This window comes from Amia ocellicauda, chromosome 6 (genome assembly GCF_036373705.1).
Source record: "Amia ocellicauda isolate fAmiCal2 chromosome 6, fAmiCal2.hap1, whole genome shotgun sequence".
Taxonomy (NCBI): domain Eukaryota; kingdom Metazoa; phylum Chordata; class Actinopteri; order Amiiformes; family Amiidae; genus Amia; species Amia ocellicauda.
Window position 1 is genome coordinate 43,441,181 of NC_089855.1, and position 23,209 is coordinate 43,464,389.

Below are 23,209 nucleotides of genomic sequence, written 5' to 3' on the forward strand. Positions count from 1 at the left end.
CTTGACAACTTAATTGACTAAATTCTTGGGCTTAATTGGTCAAAATGACCATTGGTTGAAGGTACTCAGGGCCTGATGTGTAGAGAGACTTATTAAACCTGCAGGATTGTGGTTTTCCCAGATCAGAATTAACCAGCTCACCACAAAGGAACATGGTAGGTGCTATTGCAACATGGATGACACACAAAAAATGAAATCCAAGTATGTAGTGGTCATTGGGCCATTGTGTGGTGATCCAGATCACTTCAGCACGAATTTTGCAGTGGTCTGGACTACAACTCCAGGGACTACTGTGCAGTGGTCCAGACCTCAGAAACTGTATGCATATGAACACTGAAGTAGGCATCATAACTGTAGCCAATACTTTGTGGTTAAAATGCTTAATTTAATCCCTGTATTGTACGGAATAATAATAACAACTGTAAAACATAAGAGAAGGGCCTGATAATAAATACAATACACAATAGACTAGAACCCTTAGAATGTAATAATATGAACATTTTCATGATTAGTATGATTGTAGTTTGGATGATCTATTAATGCAAGTTGTTAACATATTTTACTGAAAATGGGTTTTAGGAATTGTGTCCAAAAACTAAAAGAATTGTCTTAGGGACCACTGCTCCTTTTTTCCAGACCAATGTATAGCCCACTTCTCTTTTAAATTATGATTAAAACAAAATTGAGGAAGCAGTGGTTAGTTCTGAATCAAACATATTGACCCCCTCACTCAATCTGTAAGTCCTGCAACAAACATTGGAATATGCATAGATATTTGCTCAGACTGGTATAAATGTCCGTAATAAATAACCAAATGCCATTTTTGTTGTTTCAAATGTGCCCAACATCTTACCAGTATGTCCTTTTAGTATGTCACAAAGGTTCCCTAATTCGTTTTACAAATGTTCCCTGTATGTTATGAATGTTCCCTAAGCATGTGACGAATGTTCCCTAGTTTATGTTACAGATGTGCCCTAGCACTCTCTCTCTCTCTCTCTCTCTCTCTCTCTCTCTCTCTCTCTCTCTCTCTCTCTCAATTCAGTGCATTTGTATTGTCAAAGCAATTGGACATGCAAACATACATACATACATACATGCATACATACATACATACATACATACATATGTATGGAAAATAAACAATATAATTATAAATCACAATAAGATGTAATAAAGTACAGAAAAACAAAATGTAATAAAATGTGATCTTTAATACACACAAATATGAATGTATTTGCCTTTTGCTAAAGCTTCCATGGAGGGGAACGTGGATGAGTTTGTACCATTCTTGGGAGGCTCTGCCTTGTTGGGGCGGAGCTGTGATCCAGGTGAACAGTAGATCGGGCATAGGTGGGCATGTGGGCGGAGGAGGAGGAAGGCCGGTCAAGCAAATAAGCTTGCTAAGGTACGCAGCAGCAGCAAACAGCCCCCCCATCCAGCCAGCCAGGCAGTCTGGCTGACAGTGACTGAGTGGTTGACAGATGGCAAGCAACGGAATGCACATGCTCTGTGATGTCATAGCAGTCAGCTCAGAGAGAGGTTCGTGATGTCATCGCTGAGCTGGCTGGCTCTGTGTGTCTTGCTGGCTGTGTGTGTTGAACCGTCTTAGAAATAAGTGTAGAAGTCGCGGAGATAAAGCAAACAGAACTTTAATCAAGCCGCTCGGAAGCCCCACATCAGGAATAATTCCTTCAGTGAGACTTAATGTTTACAAACATGAGTACAACTTTATAGGAAAATGACATAACATCTTATGGCCGTTCATCCAATCAGAAGATACAGGTCCGGGTCCGTTTACGATCTGTCCTCCCGTGAAGAGGTGATGGATCCAAAGCAGATGTCCGTCTTTGATGTGCACTAGGAAGATGCGATCCCACGGTCTTCATTTACCTTGTGTCAATCGCTCTTTAACAAAAACAATTCCTCCCTATCTGGAGAAACAATTCAGTCATAAACAAATTCTCAGCAGACAGCTGTAGGGTATTTCGGCACTGTGTAATCTTTCATTACTGACAGGAGTTTCTAACAAACCAACCTTCTTGACCCTTTACTTGTCCTGCTGAATCTAATCTGCTCAGTCTGTAAACAAAACTACTTCTAAAGCTAGTATTAATATAAAACATTATATAATTATCACAAAACACTTTCTTCAATGTCCTATACAGAGTCGTCAAAAGCTTTCAGACTTTAGCAGCTGGTGTTTGAACACACATACGAGTATACAGCATTTTCTGCAGCTTCGCAAGACCTAATTTTAAACGTTGTTGATAAATTAGATAATTAGTGAGGACCCTCTATTTGCATTTCTTCCTCCATGAATGCTAAAATAAAGTTTTACTGACATTTTATTGACCCTACCACTGCATAGGACATTCACATTTTTGGTAAACAAATAGAGAGATTGTTACATATGTTCCCTATGATGCATCTACAGAGCGAGAGACAGAGAGAGAGAGAGAGATTTTTTTTACTTTAAAATGTACTTTATTACAAAAGTGCATCATTCAACACACAAAATCAACAAAAAGCATTAAAAAATTAAAACAATGCAGCCTCCAAAAAATGCAGCTGTTAAACAACTATCCAATTACCATAAAAACAGAACAGACATCACTCTTTATATATTTAAAACCAAACCCTCCTTCCCAACCAGGCAGAGAACCCTATCAAGGCACCATACCTTCTCAAACTGATCCACACTACACATTGTTTTGTGGTATTCATAATCGACAGTGATTTGTACAGCTACACTAATTTTAAAAACAGTCAAAACCTCAAAAAACACATGGCCACTCAATTTCCGTTTCCTACTCTTTTTGCCCTATCAAAAAATTGGTTAACTTGACCTTGTCTTTCAGTGGAACTTCAGTGGAGAAAAACACAATGAGAGTTGAAAAAGGAACTTTTAACCATAGAAATAAAGGTTGTAATCTATTACAGTCTAAATAACGGTGAGCAACAGTTTTCGTTTGATCACAAAACACACAGGCATCAGTCACATCATGATCAATAATGGACAGAAAGGAATTCACTGCTAAGTGCCAGTGTAAATCCCCAGCTCTCTTATTCAGGGGGGCTGTATACAGGGTTCCCCAAGCTGGGCGAACTGCACTCTCAACTAGCAGCTTCCCTCTCCAGGGTGAATCAGGGACATCTTTTAACTGTGCAAAATGAGTTGTTTTCAATACAAATTGATACAGTGTCTTATTATTGGCACTAGAAAAAACAACATCGGAGACTTCCTTCATCTGTAAAATCAGATCTGGCTTATCCTGCCTGAGCCGCATGGAAGGGGAAAGCTTCAGCTCAATGAAAAGCCTCTGTCTATCGGATTCATTGCTGCCCATCCAAACCTCCCCCTGTACACCCAGCCCCTACTCCTGCAGGGCCACACTCTACTGAGACAGCAACACCCCTACCACTCGCACTGAGTGCACCTGCAGCCTTCCTGCCAAGGTCTCCACACTCATCCAGCCACCCCCCCTCCCCATCACAACCTGCCCCAGCCTGGTCACACCTGCCTTAACCAGCCTGCTGTGCAAGCCCTGAGACTCCAACACAGGGAGCCGCAGTGCAGGGTTACACAGCAACGGCTCTCTCAAAAGCCAATAAGCCCCCAACCTCTCCATGTCTCTTCGCACCCGCACTAGCCGCCACGCTTTCAAAACACTATGGTAAAAAAGTGGAACCCCTCTGAGATCCAACTGAGACATGTCTGTCACAAACAACTGCCTGTCCAGCTACAGCCTCTGAGAACAGCAGCTTCTGAACTGTCTGTAACCTGAACACTGCCACCCTGCTGGTCAGGTCTAAAAGTCCCTGCCCACCTTCTGCTACTGGTAGAAAAAGCACTCTCTGCCTGATCCAGTGCAGCCCGTCCCAAAAGAAATGGAGCAGGATCCTCTGGAGTCTGGTGAGCACACCTGCTGGCGGCTTCACACACTAGCCTGTGCTACAGCATTGAAGCCACCAGATTACTAATGACCAGCACCCTCCCTCTGTACGAGAGCTGGGGGAGCAGCCATCGCCAGCGCCCCAACCTCTCCTGTACTTGCTCCTCTATCCTCTCCCAGTTCCTCTGCTTTGCCTTCTCTCCCCCCAGAAACACCCCCAGACACTTTAACTCCCCACTACTCCACTGCAGCCCAGCTTGCAAAGCCAGGGGCTGCCGCCCCCCCCCCCCACTCTACGAGCAGCACCGCACTGCTCTTCATTCAATTAACTCTTGCTGATGACACCTGCCCATATCTCTCTAGGCTCTCTTCCAAAAGCACAACGTCCAAGTCCCCCACTACACACACACACATCGTCTGCATATGCACACAACCGAACACACACCACACTGCAGGACGGGATGCTCAGACCAGTTAACACAGTCCTCAGCGTGTGCAAGAGAGGCTCTATGGACAAGGAATACAGCATTCCCGATAGCAAGCAGCCTTGTCTAATCCCTCTCTGCACTGGAAATGGGGTACTCAACCCGCCATTGATTTTTAACACACTAAAAACATTATTATACAAACATTTAATCAGTGCCTAGAAATTAGGGCCCAAACCAAAAGCTTCCAAGGTATGGAACAAATACTTATGATCCACACGATCAAATGCTTTTTCTTGATCCAAGGAGATCAAACCTGCTTGAAAGCCAAACAACCTGGATGCCGACATCAGGTACCTCGCCAAAAATGATCAAATATAGAGCGCTGTGGGACACAATAAGTCTGATCTGGGTGCACTAGGGATCCCATAACTGGATTGAGACGGTTGGCAAGGGCCTTTGACAAGATCTTAAAGTCACAGCACAACAATGACACAGGTCTCCAGTTGGAGATTTAACATAAATCACCCTTTTTAGGGAGCAGTGTAAGTACTGCCCTCCTGCAGCTCAATGGCAGCACACCGTCCAGCACACCCTCTTCACACACACTGAGTAAGTCCATCCCTAGTACTGGCCACAGAGTCTTATAAGAACTCCACCAGCAGCCCGTCCAGTCCTGGAGCCTTTCCGTTGTTCAGGCCCTGCAGGGCAACACTGTTTTCTAGTTTTTTTTCTAGTATTCTCAATCTAAACCTTTCCGGATTCTCAAGCTCCGCAGAGCCCCGCAACAGAGCTTGTGCCGAGTTAACAAACTGTTTTAAATCCGAAACAATGGACTCCACATTCACCCTGTAGAACCGTGTCTGAAATAAGTGGAGAGTCGTGGAGACAAAGCAAACAGAACTTTAATCGGGCCGCTCGGAAGCTCCACTGTCAGAAATAATTCCTTAAGTGAGGCTTAATGTTTACAGACATGAGTACAACTTTATTGGAAAAATGACGTAACATCTTATGGCCGTTCATCCAATCAGAAGATACAGGTCCGGGTCCGTTTTACGATCTGTCCTCCCGTGAAGAGGTGATGGATCCAAAGCAGATGTCTGTCTTTGATGTGCACTAGGAAGATGCGATCCCACGGTCGTCATTTACCTAGTGTCAATCGCTCTTTAACAAAAACAATTCCTCCCTATCTGGAGAAATGATTAAGTCATAAACAAATTCACAGCAGACATCTGTAGGCTATTTCGGCACTGTGTAATCTTTCATTACTGACAGGAGTTTCTAACAAATCGACCTTGTTGACCCTTTACTTGTCCTGCTAAATCTAATCTGCTCAGTCTATATACAAAACTATTTCTAATGCTAGTATTAATATAAAACATAATATAATTATCACAAAACACTTTCTTCAACTTCCTATACAGAGTCTTCAAAAGCTATCAGACTATAGCAGCTGCTGTATGAACACACATACAATTATACAGCATTTTCTGCAGCTTCGCAAGACCTAATTTTAAACGTTGTTGGTAAATTAGATAATTAGTGAGGACCCTCTATTTCCATTTCTTCCTCCATAATTGCTAAAATAAAATTTTATTGACATTTTATTGACCCTACCACTGCATAGGACACATCTGTAACATGAATGCTACTGAATGGCACATACATTGAAAACTACGGAGAATTGAGACAAATCCAATTTACACTTCATAAATAATCTTAAAACGTTTCCAACCAATGCAAAACCCACGTGAAATACGTTCATTCACATTTTTGAAAAACAAAAAGAGAGATTATTACAAATGTTCCCTATGATGCATCTACAGAGCGAGAGACAGAGAGAGACAGAAAGACAGACAGACAGACAGACACTAACACAGCCACCCACCCACCCACTCACACACACACACACACACTCTATCTCTCTCTCTCACACACACACACAGCCAGCAAGACACACAGAGCCAGCCAGCTCAGCGATGACATCACGAACCTCTCTCTGAGCTGACTGCTATGACATCACAGAGCACGTGCATTCCGTTGCTTGCCGTCTGTCAACCACTCAGTCACTGCCAGCCAGACTGCCTGGCTGGCTGGATGGGGGGGCTGTTTGCTGCTGCTGCGTACCTTAGCAAGCTTATTTGTTTGACCGGCCTTCCTCCTCCTCCGCCCACATGCCCACCTATGCCCGATCTGCTGTTCACCTGGATCACAGCTCCGCCCCAACAAGGCAGAGCCTCCCAAGAATGGTACAAACTCATCCACGTTCTCTTCCATGGAAAGCTTTAGCAAAAGGCAAAAGCATTATAAGTAATGAAGAGGAACCCGAGTCCAAGACGCTACCGACCAGCCATACATATTTGTGTGTATTAAAGATCACATTTTATTACATTTTGTTTTTCTGTACTTTATTACATCTTATTGTGATTTTTAATTGTATTGTTTATTTTCCAAATATATGTATGTATGTATGTATGTATGTATGTATGCATGTCCAATTGCTTTTAAAATACAAATGCACTGAATTGAGAGTTAGAGACAGAGAAAGAGAGAGAGAGAGAAGTGCTAGGGCACATCTGTAACATAAACTAGGGAACATTTGTCACATGCTTAGGGAACATTCATAACATACAGGGAACCTTTGTGACATACTAAAAGGACATATACTGGTAAGATGTTGGGCACATTTGAAACAACAAAAATGGCATTTGGTTATTTATTAGGGACATTTATACCAGTCTGAGCAAATATCTATGCATATTCCAATGTTTGCTGCAGGACTTACAGATTGAGTGAGGGGGTCAATATGTTTGATTCAGAACTAACCACTGCTTCCTCAATTTTGTTTTAAACATAATTTAAAAGAAAAGTGGGCTATACATTGGTCTGGAAAAAAGGAGCAGTGGTCCCTAAGACAATTCTTTTAGTTTTTTGACACAATTCCTAAAACCCATTTTCAGTAAAATATGTTATCAACTTGCATTAATATATCATCCAAACTACAATCATACTAATCATGAAGATGTTCATATTATTATATTCTAAGGGTTCTAGTCTATTGTGTATTGTATTTATTATCAGGCCCTTCTCTTATGTTTTACAGTTGTTATTATTATTCCGTACAATACAGGGATTAAATTAAGCATTTAAACCACAAAGTATTGGCTACAGTTATGATGCCTACTTCAGTGTTCATATGCATACAGTTTCTGTAGTCCAGACCACTGCAAAATTCATGCTGAAGTGATCTGGATCACCACGCAATGGCCCAAGGACCACTGCAAACTTGGATTTCAATGTTTTTGTGTAATCCATGTTGCAATAGCAACTACCATGTTCCTTTGTGGTGAGCTGGTTAATTCTGATCTGGGAAAACCACAATCCTGCAGGTTTAATAAGTCTCTCTACACATCAGTCCCTGAGTACCTTCAACAAATGGTCATTTTGACCAATTAAGCCCAAGAATTGAGTTAATTAAGTTGTCAAGGACTACCCAGTAAAGATGTGAACTCACGACTAGGTCACACTGTGAGCTCTCCAGAGCAGACATTACACTGAGCTCAGTGTGAGCTTACTTAGCGTTTTTCCACCGACATGGTGCCGGTGCTGGAGCCCGAGTTGCAGTTACAAATACAATGCCGAGCACAGCAGTGCAGCGCCACTACTCCTCTCTATCCAGAACACAAAGACGTGCGTCACTCTAACCTGTCCGGCTTTACAACATGCAACTGAAATATGTTCTTAGGGGAACAACATAACACATAGCGATTCCTCCCTGCTATAAAGTAAAATAATGTATACGGTGTTTCTAATTTCTTTTTCGATACCTTTTCATATATATTTATATTTTTCAATAATAACCTAATGTCACAGTAATACCAATGAGCTTCAACAATGCCGAAAATAATAATGCGTTTATCTTTAATAGTGAAGATATTGCATAGATGTATATCTTTCATATACACAAATAGAAAAAACGGTTTCCAAATCGAATATAGAACTGAAACTTTCAGACAATCCATGAAAAATGTAATGTAAACATTTACACTTCATAACAATTCTATATATCAATTATATTCATAACCCTAACCCTAACACTAACCCTAACTTTAAGTTACAATTGTTCCCTAAACACTTTTCCCAATTTTGCAGGATCAATAAAAAACTGTCAAGCAATGTGATATAACTTTACGGAAAATAATAATCTGTATATATTTAATTGTTTTGACAATGTTAATATATAATGCATCTTTCACATAGGGAACATTTGTAACATGATAGGAAAAACAAACAAATGATGTAACTTTGAAAATATTCAATATTACAGCATACAGTATAATCAACACAGAACTGTGTCTATACTGAAAAGCTGTTGATATTTGAAAAGTGACAGAGGTTTGAATTTGAAAGTATCAATTCATAAAAGATACAATGAGCAGGAGCTGTGCGATCCATTACCCAGAGCACCTGAAGAACGCTCAGGCCAGGAAGAGTCTCAGACAACACATACTGAAGGACAACCCAGAGACTCTCAGAGCCGACTTCTCTCAGACTAGTGAGCAGCAAGTCACCAGCAACCTGGTCTTCTACACCGAGCACACCGACGCCTGGCACGCTGCCATCTGTCAACTGTACAGGCACATTAAAAAGAGAGGCATCAGTAAAGGAAGGCAGGTGTCAATCAGTGAGGAGGACGACCCAGACACCTCCATGCTGACAATCAATCTGTACCACACTGGAACAGTCTTAATACAGGGCAGCGAGGGCAGCCTGGGCACCTTTGAAAATCAGTTCCACTCACTGAAAACGCTGGCTGACAGAGAGAAAAAGGAGAGACGTGTCCAAAAGAGCACAGACGCAGCCACACAGGAGGAGAGTCCAGCCCCACACTGCCCTGCCAACGGAGGGGAGAGCGCCGCGCCAGAGAACAGCGAGGAATCCACACGCATCCCAGCACAGGACACCCCTCAGACACCGACACAGTGTCCCAGCTGAGGGAGAACATGTCCCTGCTGGAGGTGGAGCTGATGGAGCTAAAAGAGTTGGTGCTGGCCATGCTCACAACCTCCAACACCACAGAGCAGCTAACAGACCAGCTCAACAGAGTCCAACACGAGCACAAGGTCACAGTGAGGGAGCTGAGGGAGGAGGTGAGGGAGCTGCAGCAGGACAGGGAGGCCATGAGGAGGGAGCTGACGGCCCTGAGAGAGGAACTGCAACGCAGAGACAAGACAGTGCAGAGCCTGAAGGAGCAGCTATACAAATTCACTGCCCACAACAACTAGCCCTCAAGAAACCCAGCAGTGCACAATGTGCAGAGCCCTCCCACCCCAATGACATCCAGACATACTGACTCTCACACAACACACCACTCACACACTGCATCCAACACACACCCTGAGCCTGACACACACACTGCACCCAACACACACAAACAACCCGACCCGAACACACAGAGTGCACCCAGCACACACACACACCCCTGAGCCCGACATACACACATACCCTGACTCAGACACACACAGTGCACCCAACACACACACACACCCTGACTCAGCTGTCCGAGGAGAGCCTCGGCTCCCCCAGCCATATTATTATACACACAGGCACAAACGACCTGAGGACCCAGCAGGACAAGGTGGCCAGCTCCATCTCCACCCTGCAGCCCAGGAAGGACTTCCACCCCAACACCATCCACATGATCAACGCTGAGATCTCTCGGGGATGTGCTCTGATGCCAAATGTGCACCTGGCACACCACCCCACTCTTGGGGCCCACAGCTTGTTTGACCACGTCCATCTCCACAAACAAGCAGTGAGCGTCTTCGCAAAGACACTCAAAGACATCGCCCTGGGCCGAAACCCAGCCCGCACCCCACATGGCCACAGAAGGTTCTCCAGCACCCACACCACCCAGAACAACCCCGAGCCAATCAGGAGAGCGGCCCCTGGGAGCCCCCACCCTCCACCTGCACACCACCTTCCCCAGCCCGGACACCGCAGACCCCAGCCTGGATACGCCCGACCACAGTACAGCAGACCCAGAGTGGAGCCCATCCAGAACATGCACAGAGCAGCCCAGCAGCACAGCCAGCGCAACTACGCAGCAGCGGTCAGCAGAGTGGCCGACACCGACACCGGGGAGCTGCAGGAGATCCGACACCTGCTCAACCTCATCTGCACCCGACTGATAAGATTAGTAACTGTGCATAACAAAGAAACCACTGCAGGAGGTGACTAGCTATTACCACATCCGAAAATCACCCCTGTATAAATGTAGTTATATACTGATATATATGGACATATTTTCTAAAAATTATGTAGATATATGGATGCTTACATATATGTGTATATATGTAGATATATGTGTGTATGTGTATGTATATAGGAGTGTAAGACAGGAGTTTTTTTTTTTGTTTGTTTTTTATTTATTCGTTTCCTATTTTTTCATATCACCAGTATTAATATTTATTTATTTGTTTCCTTTCCACCTCACACATTTCCAGATATATCTAATTCCAAAGGAGTATATAAATTGCTTAATTAGAGTAGAAAGAAATGCGATCCCAATCTATCACCATGTGGAACATCCAGGGCCTGGGCTCCTCAGTGTTCGGGGTTCTGAGATAGAGTGAGAGACAAGGATGTCATCATCCTGCAAGGGACATGGTGTCGGGCAGACGTGTCCAGTCACTGTCCCTCAGGCTACAGAGAGCTTATAGTGCCCTCCCTGAAGAAGCCCTCCGTCAGACATGGCAGGGACTCCGGGGACATAATAATCTGGTACAAAGCAGAGCTCAGTGACTCCATACAGCCCATCAAAACAGCAGAGTCACACATATGGCTTAAAATAAGCAAAGAAATCATTTCTACACAAGCCGATGTGTTCCTGTGTGCCGTGTATGTTCCCCCGTCAGAATCCCCATATCACAATGAGGAGATCTTAATCGACTCAATTCTTGGGCTTAATTGGTCAAAATGACCATTGGTTGAAGGTACTCAGGGACTGATGTGTAGAGAGACTTATTAAACCTGCAGGATTGTGGTTTTCCCAGAACAGAATTAACCAGCTCACCACAAAGGAACATGGTAGGTGCTATTGCAACATGGATTACACAAAAAAAATGAAATCCAAGCATGAATTTTGCAGTGGTCTGGACTACAACTCCAGGGACTACTGTGCAGTGGTCCAGACCTCAGAAACTGTATGCATATGAACAGTGAAGTAGGCATCATAACTGTAGCCAATACTTTGTGGTTAAAATACTTAATTTAATCCCTGTATTGTACGGAATAATAATAACAACTGTAAAACATAAGAGAAGGGCCTGATAATAAATACAATACACAATAGACTAGAACCCTTAGAATGTAATAATATGAACATTTTCATGATTATTATGATTGTGGTTTGGATGATATATTAATGCAAGTTGATAACATATTTTACAGAAAATGGGTTTTAGGAATTGTGTCCAAAAACTAAAAGAATTGTCTTAGGGACCACTGCTCCTTTTTTCCAGACCAATGTATAGCCCACTTTTCTTTTAAATTATGTTTAAAACAAAATTGAGGAATCAGTGGTTTGTTCTGAATCAAACATATTGACCCCCTCACTCAATCTGTAAGTCCTGCAGCAAACATTGGAATATGCATAGATATTTGCACAGACTGGTATAAATGTCCGTAATAAATAACCAAATGCCATTTTTGTTGTTTCAAATGTGTCCAACATCTTACCAGTATGTCCTTTTAGTATGACACAAAGGTTCCCTAATTCGTTTTACAAATGTTCCCTGTATGATATGAATGTTCCCTAAGCATGTGACGAATGTTCCCTAGTTTATGTTACAGATGTGCCCTAGCACTTCTATCTCTCTCTTTCTCTGTCTCTCACTCTGAATTCAGTGCATTTGTATTTTAAAAGCAATTGGACATGCATACATACATACATACATACATACATACATACATACATACATACATACATACATACATACATATATATGGAAAATTAACAATACAATTAAAAATCACAATAAGATGTAATAAAGTACAGAAAAACAAAATGTAATAAAATGTGATCTTTAATACACACAAATATGTATGGCTGGTCGGAAGCGTCTTGGACTCGGGTTCCTCTTCATTACTTATAACGCTTTTGCCTTTTGCTAAAGCTTTCCATGGAGGGGAACGTGGATGAGTTTGTACCATTCTTGGGAGGCTCTGCCTTGTTGGGGCGGAGCTGTGATCCAGGTGAACAGCAGATCGGGCATAGGTGGGCATGTGGGCGGAGGAGGAGGAAGGCCGGTCAAGCAGATAAGCTTGCTAAGGTACGCAGCAGCAGCAAACAGCCCCCCCATCCAGCCAGCCAGGCAGTCTGGCTGGCAGTGACTGAGTGGTTGACAGACGGCAAGCAACGGAATGCACGTGCTCTGTGATGTCATAGCAGTCAGCTCAGAGAGAGGTTCGTGATGTCATCGCTAAGCTGGCTGGCTCTGTGTGTCTTGCTGGTTGTGTGTATGTGTGTGTGTGTGTGTGTGAGAGAGAGAGAGATAGAGTGTGTGTGAGTGGGCGGGTGGCTGTGTTAGTGTCTGTCTGTCTGTCTCTCTCTGTCTCTCAATTCAATTCAATTCAATTCAAGGTTGCTTTATTGGCAGGACAAACAGATTCGTAGTGTTGCCAAAGCAGTTGATATATACATACATTGAAAAATAATAAAAGGTAAGAAAAAAGAAACAAAAAAAATGAAACAGTAACATTATAATTTATAAATTAAATCTTAATAGACATGTACATTTACTTTATAGTTATCAGGTTACAGCTGGTGCTCATGTATGTCATGTTTTCACAGTGAGCCCCTCAGGCTGTGGCAGGCGGCTACATATTGGGCGGCCAGGGGGGCTGTGTGTCCCTCCCCCAGGAGGATAGCTTTTTTTTTTTCATTCATCAATTCAGAGAATGATTTTATAATATTTATGAATTTATTATAGAACGTGTCCCTTAATTTGGCATATTTATTGCATCGGAGGAGGAAGTGCATCTCTGTCTCGACCTCTCCTGTCTCGCAGTGACCACAGCGCCGCTCCTCTCTGGGTAGCCAGCTCTGCCTGTGTCGGCCCGTCTCTATGGCCAGGCTGTGGTCACTGAGCCTGTACTTGGTCAGGATCCATCTCTGCTTCATATCTCTGACAGTGAAGAGATATTCTGCCAGGGTGTATTCTCTGTTTAGGGCCCGATAGCAATCCAGTTTACTTTGGGATTTGGTTTCATTGTTCCAATGTTCCAGATAGGAGGTTTTGGTTATCTTTATGATTTGGTTGACTCTGATTGGGGGCAGGTAAGCAGTGCTGACCTGAAGCTGGTCTCTGTTCGCAGTATTAGCGGGGGTCAGTGCCGTGAGCTTCAGGGCCAGCTGACTCAGTGGACTCTTTTCAGGGCTGAGCTCTTGGGTTTGGAGGGCCTTGTACTGGAGTGAGTCTGACTCACTTTTCTTCAGGTGCATCCAGAATTTCAGTGTTCTTTTCTTTATATTAATGAGGGTTGGGAAGTGGCCTAATTCTGCCCTGCATGCGTGGTTTGGTGTGCTCCTGTGCACCTGCAGTATGTTTTTATTGAGTTCAGCATGCAGGGTCTCTATTGGATGTTTGTCCCACCTAGTGTAGTCCTGTTGACTGAGTGGACCCTGTACTTCATTACCGTACAGCGCAATGGGCTGGATCACACTGTCAATTAGTTTGAGACAGAAGAAGATTCTATAACATTAATATCCCATTCACAATCTGATTGTGTAGAAAGCTCTTCTTGCTTTGTCTTTGAGTGCCTTCACTGCCAGGTTAAAGCCCCCTGACGCACTAATAGTCAGGCTCAGGTAAGTGTAGTGTGAGGTGTGTTCTAGGGTAGTGTTGCCTAGCGTGAAGTGGTATTTGTTTCCCTGAGGAATTTTTTTTTGGAAAATCATGATCTTTGTCTTCTTCATGTTTACTGCCAGGGCCCAGGACTAACAGTACTGCTCAAGCAGTGCAAGGTTTTGCTGAAGCCCCTGTTCTGTGGACGACAGCAAGACTAGGTCATCCGCATAGAGCAGGAATTTGACTTCTGTGTCATTTAGGGTGAGGCCAGGGGCATCAGACTGCTCCAACACCGTTGCCAACTCATTGATGTAGATGTTGAACAGTGTTGGGCTCAGACTGCAGCCCTGCCTCACTCCCCGCCCCTGAGTGAAGAATTCTGTTCTTTTGTTGCCAATTTTTTACTGCACATTTGTTTTCGGTGTACATTGTATTTATAATATCATAGAATTTACTCCCTACACCGCTTTGAAGAATTCTGTAATAAAGTCCCTCGTGCCAAATGGAATCGAATGCCATTTTGAAATCAATGAAACAGGCAAAGATTTTGCCTTTACTTGTTTAGTGGACGTGTTTGTCTATGAGGGTGTGTAGGGTGTAAATATGATCTGTAGTGCGGTGATTTGGGAGGAAGCCAATCTGACTCTTACTCAGGACACTGTGCTCGGTAAGGAAGGCCAGTATCCAGGCGTTGATGATACTGCAGAACACCTTCCCAAGGTTACTGCTAACACAGATGCCCCGGTAGTTGTTAGGGTCGAATTTGTCTCCACTCTTATAGATTGGGGTGATCAGCCCCTGCTTCCAGATGTCAGGGAAGTAACCAGTACTGAGGACCATGTTGAACAATTTAAGCACAGCCTCCTGCAGTTGTGCGCTGCTGTGTTTGAGCATTTCAGTGCTGATGCTGTCCGGGCTGCAGGCTTTTCTGGGTGGAAGTGCCTGGAGCTTTTTAGATAGTTCCTGTAGGGTGATTGGAGCGTCATTTGGGTTTTGATTATTTTTAATTGATTGTTCGAGTATTTTCAGTTTTTCCCTGGTTTCAATTTGTTTGTGTGTCAGGTCATTTTGTTGGATATCTTTATAAAGGTTTTCAAAGTATTTTTTCCAAATGGTTCTGTTTCGTATTGCCAATTCTTGTTGTTTTGTTGATTTAAATTGTTCCACATTTCCCAGAACTGGTTTTGGTCAACAGATTTCTCTATGTCTGTGAGTGTTTTGTTTGTGTGTTTCTGTTTTTTATTATTAAGGGTGTGTTTGTAGTGTTTTAGGGTCTCACAGTACTGTTGGCATAGTTCTGTGTCTTGTGGTTGATGATGTTTTTGATTGGATAGGTGCCTTGAATTTGTTTTTTATTGATTTACACTCATCATCAAACCATGTCTGTGTGTGTGTATGATTCTGGTTGATCTTTTTCTTTGTCTTTTTAAGATTTGCCATTGTGGCTGCAATTTGAAATATTTGATTGATATCATTTATGGCCAGATTTAATCCTGTCACATCAGGCTGGTACTGTGAGCTGAGGAAAGTGTTGATGATGTCTGTTATTTCTGTAGAACTGATTGCTTGGTTAAATTCCTCTGTGCTGTTTGGAGCCCATCTGTATGTTTGATTAAGGTTGTACAGCTTACTGGGCTGTGTCTGTGTGTTGCTGGCCTGACTTCTTCTTTTCAGGAACACTGTGATTTGGTTGTGGTCTGACAGGGGGGTTTGCTGCCTGACAGTGAATGCACTGATGAAGGAGGGGTCCATGTCAGTGAGGGCGTAGTCGACTACATTAGTCGCAAGAGCTGAGCAATACGTGAACCTCCCTAAAGAGTCCCCTCTGATCGTGCCATTAAACCCCGTCGGGGATGTTCCTCTGGGTTGTGGTGGGGGTGAGGTACAGAGGGACCTGGCCGAACACATGGCTGTTTCCCTGTGTGCCGATGCAGTTGGGCTCGGTGCCTGTCCGGGCATTGAAGTCCCCACAGAGCAGCACATTCCCCTGGGCCTGGAAATGGCCGATCTCTGTGTGGAGGGTGTTCAAAAATTCCCCATTGTAATAGGGGGATTCAGAGGTGGGGGTATACGCTGTACAAAGGTATATATGGTTCTCACACTGGGCTATTCCCTTCTTAATTTGAAGCCATGTGTGCGTTGGGCCCTGTTTGACTGGGCTGATGTGGTTCGCCAGCTCCTCTTTGTACCACACTATGATCCCCCCAGAGTCCCTGCCACGCCGCACTGTGCTCAGTTTAATTGAGGGCACAATAACCTCCCTGTAGCCCAGGGGGCAGTGTGTGGGCACCTCTGCACGGCACCATGTCTCCAACAGAACTATGATATCTAATTCTTTAATGCTTTTAATGAATTCAGGGTCTGTGCTCTTTAGCCCGAAAGGCGAGGAGTTCAGGCCCTGAATGTTCCAGCAGCTGACTGTAAATGAGCTCATTTTAGCTAACATTGTACTTGGTGGAATAAAATGCCTATCAACAATACAACTTTTTAATCTAAGGTTTTGTTTAAACTAGAATTTCAAATATAATAATTATTAGTTTTATGTAAAGTATGGTTACATTGTATGTACACAGGTATTTATTTTTAATTTACAAGTGGGGTTGTCCGTCCCTACCCGAGTTCTCTGGCTCAGCTCAGCAGTCTGGAGCAGAGGAGGCTGAGCAGGTGCTTGATCTCCCCCAGCTCGGTGGGGGCCGGAGTGGCGGCCTGGGTCAGGGCTGCGGCATAGCTGAGCGGCTTCTGATGGGCGCTGTGCCTGGTGCTCGTGGGGCGGGTGGGAGGCTGGGTGATGGGGGGCTGGCTGGTGCTGCGGCATCGTGGTACGTGTGCTCCAGTGCGGGGGGGTTGTATGTTTGGCTGGCCTCTGTTGGTATTGCTGTGTGGATAGGAGCTCATACATTCAGTGACTTCTCTCCCTCTCTCGTTCTGTAGATGCATCATAGGGAACATATGTAACAATCTCTCTTTTTGTTTACCAAAAATGTGAATGAAAGTATTTCAAGTGGGTTTTGCCTTGGTTGGAAACGTTTTAAGATAAATTATGAAGAGTGGGAGCCTTGGGAGGCTCTGCCTTGTTGGGGTTTTGCTGTGATCCAGGAGAACAGCTGATCGGGCAGAGCTGGGCATGAGGGCGGAGGAGGAGGAAGGCCGGTCAAGCAAATAAGCTTGCTAAGGTACGCAGCAGCAGCAAACAGCCCCCCCATCCAGCCAGCCAGGCAGTCTGGCTGGCAGTGACTGAGTGGTTGACAGACTGCAAGCAACGGAATGCACGTGCTCTGTGATGTCATAGCAGTCAGCTCAGAGAGAGGTTCGTGATGTCATCGCTGAGATGGCTGGCTCTGTGTGTCTTGCTGGCTTTGTGTGTGTGTGTGTGTGTGTGAGTGGGTTGGTGGGTGGCTGTGTTAGTGTCTGTCTGTCTCTTTCTGTCTCCCCCTCTCTCTCTCTCTCTCTCTGTCTCTCGCTCTGTAGATGCATCATAGGGAACATATGTAACAATCTCTCTTTTTGTTACCAAAAATGTGAATGAACGTATTTCAAGTGGGTTATGCCTTGGTTGGAAACGTTTTAAGATTATTTATGAAGTGTAAATTGGATTTGTCTCAATTCTCCGTAGTTTTCAATGTATGTGCCATTCAGTAGCGTTCATGTTACAGATGTGTCCTATGCAGTGGTAGGGTCAATAAAATGTCAGTAAAACATTATTCTGATAACTTTGATTATTATTTTTTTTCTCATGAACAACAAATGCTGTTTGCTTGATTTTTACAGAGTATGTCATAAATTCCATTTTTATGAAGCCTGACAAATTGTATGCTGTAATATTGAATATTTTCAGTTATATCAATTGTTTGCTTTTCCTATCATGTTACAAATGTTCCCTATGTGAAAGATGCATTATATCTTAATAACGTCAAAACAATTAAAGATATACGGATTATTATTTTCGGTAAAGTTATAACACATTGCCATTAACTATGTGTGTCAGTAAAAGTTTAAAAAATCCTGACAGTTTTTTATTGATCCTGCAAAATAAGTGCTTAGGGAAGATTTGTAACTTAAAGTTAGGGTTAGTGTTAGGGTTAGGGTAATTAATATATTTGATATATAGAATTGTTAAAAAGTGTAAATGTTTACATTCCATTTTTCATGGTTTGTCTGAAAGTTTCAGTTCTATATTCGGTTTGGAAACCGTTTTTTTATATATATATATATATATATATATATATATATATATATATATATATATATATATATATATATATACTTTATTCTATACAATATCTTCACTATTAAAGATAAACGCATTATTATTTTCGGCAGTGTTAAAGCACATTGGTATTACCTATGTGTATCTTTTAAAGTTTTAAATTCCTAAAGGTTTTTTATTAATCTTGCAAAATAAGTGTTTAGGGAAAATTTGTAACATAGAGTTAGAGTTAGCCACTGGGTAAGGATTACATCTTCAACAGTAAGTTAATTCATGTTAATTATTCTCATCAATTTTATTCAATACAGTAAAAGTATCTGAAATAGCAAATCGGTGTTAATCCCTTAATGCATCAATAAAAATAAATACAAATAAAAGGCTGATCTTAGCATATTTGTATACTTGTATGTTCGTTTCTGGTTGTCTACATGTGATTTCGAGTTTTTTATTTGGTTTTTACAATGTATCTGTGCTGTGTGTAAACGCAGAATGAGTTTGATTGTGATGTTAAATAGGGTTTAGAAACGCAGTCGCCTCGGTGCTGATTATTATTGCTGTGTTTCTCCACGCTTGGGAACGCCCACATCCAGTGACGTCAGCGTTCGATTCCAAGACCGGTGGAAAAGTGGGCCAGTTCACAAAAAGATCAGCTGGATCCCAGGCCGAGCAGCGGCTCTGGCTCCAGCACCGGCACCATGTCGGAGGAAAAGCGCTACATGAGCTCACACTGAGCTCAGTGTAATGACTGCTCTGGAGAGCTCACAGTGTGACCTATTCGTGAGTTCATGTCTTTACTGGGTAGTCCTTGACAACTTAATCGACTCAATTCTTTGGCTTAATTGGTCAAAATTACCATTGGTTGAAGGTACTCAGGGACTGATGTGTAGAGAGACTTATTAAACCTGCAGGATTGTGGTTTTCCCAGAACAGAATTAACCAGCTCACCACAAAGGAACATGGTAGGTGCTATTGCAACATGGATTACACAAAAACATTGAAATCCAAGTTTGCAGTGGTCCTTGGGCCATTGCGTGGTGATCCAGATCACTTCAGCACGAATTTTGCAGTGGTCTGGACTACAACTCCAGGGACTACTGTGCAGTGGTCCAGACCTCAGAAACTGTATGCATATGAACAGTGAAGTAGGCATCATAACTGTAGCCAATACTTTGTGGTTAAAAAACTTAATTTAATCCCTGTATTGTAAGGAATAATAATAACAACTGTAAAACATAAGAGAAGGGCCTGATAATAAATACAATACACAATAGACTAGAACCCTTAGAATATAATAATATGAACATCTTCATGATTAGTATGATTGTAGATTGGATGATATATTAATGCAAGTTGATAAAATATTTTACAGAAAATGGGTTTTAGGAATTGTGTCCAAAAATTAAAGAATTGTATTAGGGACCACTGCTCCTTTTTCCAGACCAATGTATAGCCCACTTTTCTTTTAAATTATGTTTAAAACAAAATTGAGTAAGCAGTGGTTAGTTCTGAATCAAACATATTGACCCCCTCACTCAATCTGTAAGTCCTGCAGCAAACATTGGAATATGCATAGATATTTGCACAGACTGGTATTAATGTCCCTAATAAATAACCAAATGCCATTTTTGTTGTTTCAAATGTGCCCAACATCATACCAGTATATGTCCTTTTAGTATGTCACAAAGGTTCCCTAATTTGTTTTACAAATGTTCCCTGTATGATATGAATGTTCCCTAAGTATGTGATGAATGATCCCTAGTTTATGTTACAGATGTGCCCTAGCACTTCTCTCTCTCTCTCTCTCTGTCTCTCAAATTAGTGCAGTTGTATTGTCAAAGCAATTGGACATTCAAACATACATACATACATATGGAAAATAATGAATAAAATTATCAATCACAATAAGATGTAATGAAGTACAGAAAAACAAAATGTAATAAAATGTGATCTTTAATACACACAAATATGTATGGCTGGTCGGAAGCGTCTTGGACTCGGGTTCCTCTTCATTACTTATAACGCTATTGCCTTTTGTTTAAGCTTTCCATGGAGGGGAACGTGGATGAGTTTGTACCATTCTTGGGAGGCTCTGCCTTGTTGGGGCGGAGCTGTGATCCAGGTGAACAGCAGATCGGGCATAGGTGGGCATGTGGGCGGAGGAAGAGGAAGGCCGGTCAAGCAAATAAGCTTGCTAATGTACGCAGCAGCAGCAAACAGCCCCCCCATCCAGCCAGCCAGGCAGTCTGGCTGGCAGTGACTGAGTGGTTGACAGACGGCAAGCAACGGAATGCACGTGCTCTGTGATGTCATAGCAGTCAGCTCAGAGAGAGGTTCGTGATGTCATCGCTGAGCTGGCTGGCTCTGTGTGTCTTGCTGGCTGTGTGTATGTGTGTGTGTGAGAGAGAGAGAGATTTTTTGATTTTTAACACCTTTATTTTACTACAAAAAACAATTAAAACAAACTAGAAACACATAAAAGACATGAAAAAAACTCCCGACATAAAAACACAACCTATTCTAAAAACGCTCAATAAAAACCACTACACATGTGCTACCTATAAAATATTCAAGTGAATTAAACCAGTTGGTTAAAATGTCCAAAGTCAATGGCACAGAGGGCCGCCCCGACCCCCCACATCTGCAGAAAAGTGTCCAGGTCTCCCGTCAGGCTGTAGAAATTGTAATCCAGTCGCACTCTGGAGCTTACAAGAGACCTGAAGAGGGAGAGTGCACACTGTTGCTGCACCCGCTAAGTCTGACTTCTCCTACTGCTCAGGATAGCCAGCTTAGCCTGCCCCACTAGAAAGTTTGCTAACTGACAAACATGTCTGTGGCGCTGCTTGTACTGGACTCCCAAAATAAACACAGAGCGTGAGAAAAGGAGGCCCAGCTGCTTGAACAGGCTCTCCAGTGCAGTGAACAGCAGCTCTAATCTAGGGCAGTGGCAGAAACAGTGAAAAAGTGTCTCTCTCTCCCCGCAGTAGGGGCAGGTGTCGCTCACTCTGGGGTCCAGTGTATGTGCAAAAGAGTTTGTTGCGATGACGCCATGCAGAAGCCATGCAGAAGCGGGGGCTTGTTCAGGCTCCTCCAGGCCGGGCAGGCATCTTCCCCCAGAGCCAGGTGCTCCCTCCAGGGGGTGTCAGGGAGGGGCTGCAGCTGCTGATGGTGCAGCTCCCTCACACTGAGCTGATAGAGCTCCTGATGCTGAGCTGTGAAAACAGACACACTACAGAGACTGTGAGGCTACAGAAGGCGGCCTGATGAGCTAGGGGGGACTGAGAGACACAGACAAACAAGGGGAAAGACGGTGTAAGGGTCCTTGGGCCAGCAGTGCTGCGTGAGAGCCTGGAAAAGCCGCTCCACAGCGCCTATGGAAAGGGCGTTCTGTACTGCCCAGAGAAATCTGGTTACGACTCTCAGTGACCTCATACCCAGCCTGGCAGCCAGGCTGTCGGCACCAACCCACTGTCCCCTGTTAAAATCCAACAAATCCCTCAGCCGGATCACGTCGACCTTAAGCAGGACTGACCTGAGGCTGCTGGAGAGCAGGAGTGGACAGCTAAAACCGGGGTTATACAGCAGTGGCTCCTCTAACTGCCAATACAGACTGCTGCCCCCCAGCTCCCTACCCAGGGAGAAGCACTGCCACACCTCTAAAACAGAACTATAAAATACAGGCAGGGACGGAAGTATATTGGGACGTGTCTTAAGTAAAAACACGTGTCTGTCATAACAAGTGTCCAGGGCGGGAGACACAGGGGATCTGGAGGGTACTGGAGCCTCTGAGCTGCCTGCAGCCGAAAGGCACTCAGCCTGCTTAACAGATCTACCAACCCCTGTCCCCCCTCCTGGAGCGGCAGGTACAGCACTGCTTTGCGCACCCAGTGCAGCCCGTCCCAGAAGAAATCCAGGAGCAGGGTCTGTATCTGGGACACCAGGGCCGGTGGGGGGTCCAGACATGCATAAGTGTGCCAGAGCATGGAGGCCACCAAGATATTAATAACAATTGCTCTCCCCCTAAAGGAGAGCTGGGGCAGCAGCCAGTGCCATGCCCTCAACCGGCCCTGTACCCTCTCCAGCAGGCCAGCCCAGTTCTCCTGCGTCTCCCCCAAAGTCACACCCAGCACCCGAGGGTCTGAGAGAGACCACTGCAGCCCCGCAGGGAGGGCAGGGGGTGCAGAAACCTCCCACACCCCAACCAGATGAGCGCTGCTCTTGCCCCAGTTGACCCTGGCTGAGGAGGCCCTGCTGAACTCCTCCAGACACTCCCACAATGACCTGGACGTCTCGCTGCCCAGACTGCGTGTCTCAGCAGCATAGGCCGACACCCTTGGGTGACAAGGGATGGACAGCCCGGCTAGCAGCCTGTGCAGCAGGGGCTCGATAGAAAGGAAGTATAGCATCCCTGACAGACTGCAGCCCTGTCTGATGTCTCGATGGATGGGGATAGGCTCACTCAGGCCACCATTGATCTTCAGCACACTAAACACACGACAGTACAGCAGCTGAATAAATTCTATGAACCGCGGGCCGACACCAACTGCTCTCAGCACCTGAAACAGGCACTGCGGCCGGCATGATGTCTCTGAGCCGCTTAGCCAGAGCCTTAGACAGGATCTTATAGTCCTGACACAGTAGCGCCACTGGCCTCATGTTCACAATGGAGGACAGATTCCCCTTCTTGGGCAGCAGGGTCAGAATAGCTCTACGACAGCTAATGGGCAGCAGCCCAGCTCACAGTCCCTCCTGCAGCACTGAGAGCAGGTCCGGGCCCAGCTCAGTCCAAAACTCTGAGAAAAACTCCACAGTGAGCCCATCCAGCCCCAGTGCCCA

General features: G+C 44.1%; 3 non-coding genes across 3 annotated transcripts; 2 read left to right on the top strand and 1 right to left on the bottom strand.

The window, feature by feature from the left end:
* Positions 1–6,536: 6,536 nt before the first annotated feature.
* Positions 6,537–6,651, bottom strand: LOC136751964 (U5 spliceosomal RNA). Its single transcript, XR_010817147.1, has one exon. It is a non-coding gene; the product is annotated as a U5 spliceosomal RNA (small nuclear RNA).
* Positions 6,652–12,445: 5,794 nt separating this feature from the next.
* On the top strand, positions 12,446–12,560 carry LOC136752116 (U5 spliceosomal RNA). The gene has a single exon (XR_010817279.1). It is a non-coding gene; the product is annotated as a U5 spliceosomal RNA (small nuclear RNA).
* A 7,806-nt stretch (positions 12,561–20,366) lies between these two features.
* Positions 20,367–20,481, top strand: LOC136752092 (U5 spliceosomal RNA). Its single transcript, XR_010817258.1, has one exon. It is a non-coding gene; the product is annotated as a U5 spliceosomal RNA (small nuclear RNA).
* Positions 20,482–23,209: the final 2,728 nt, after the last annotated feature.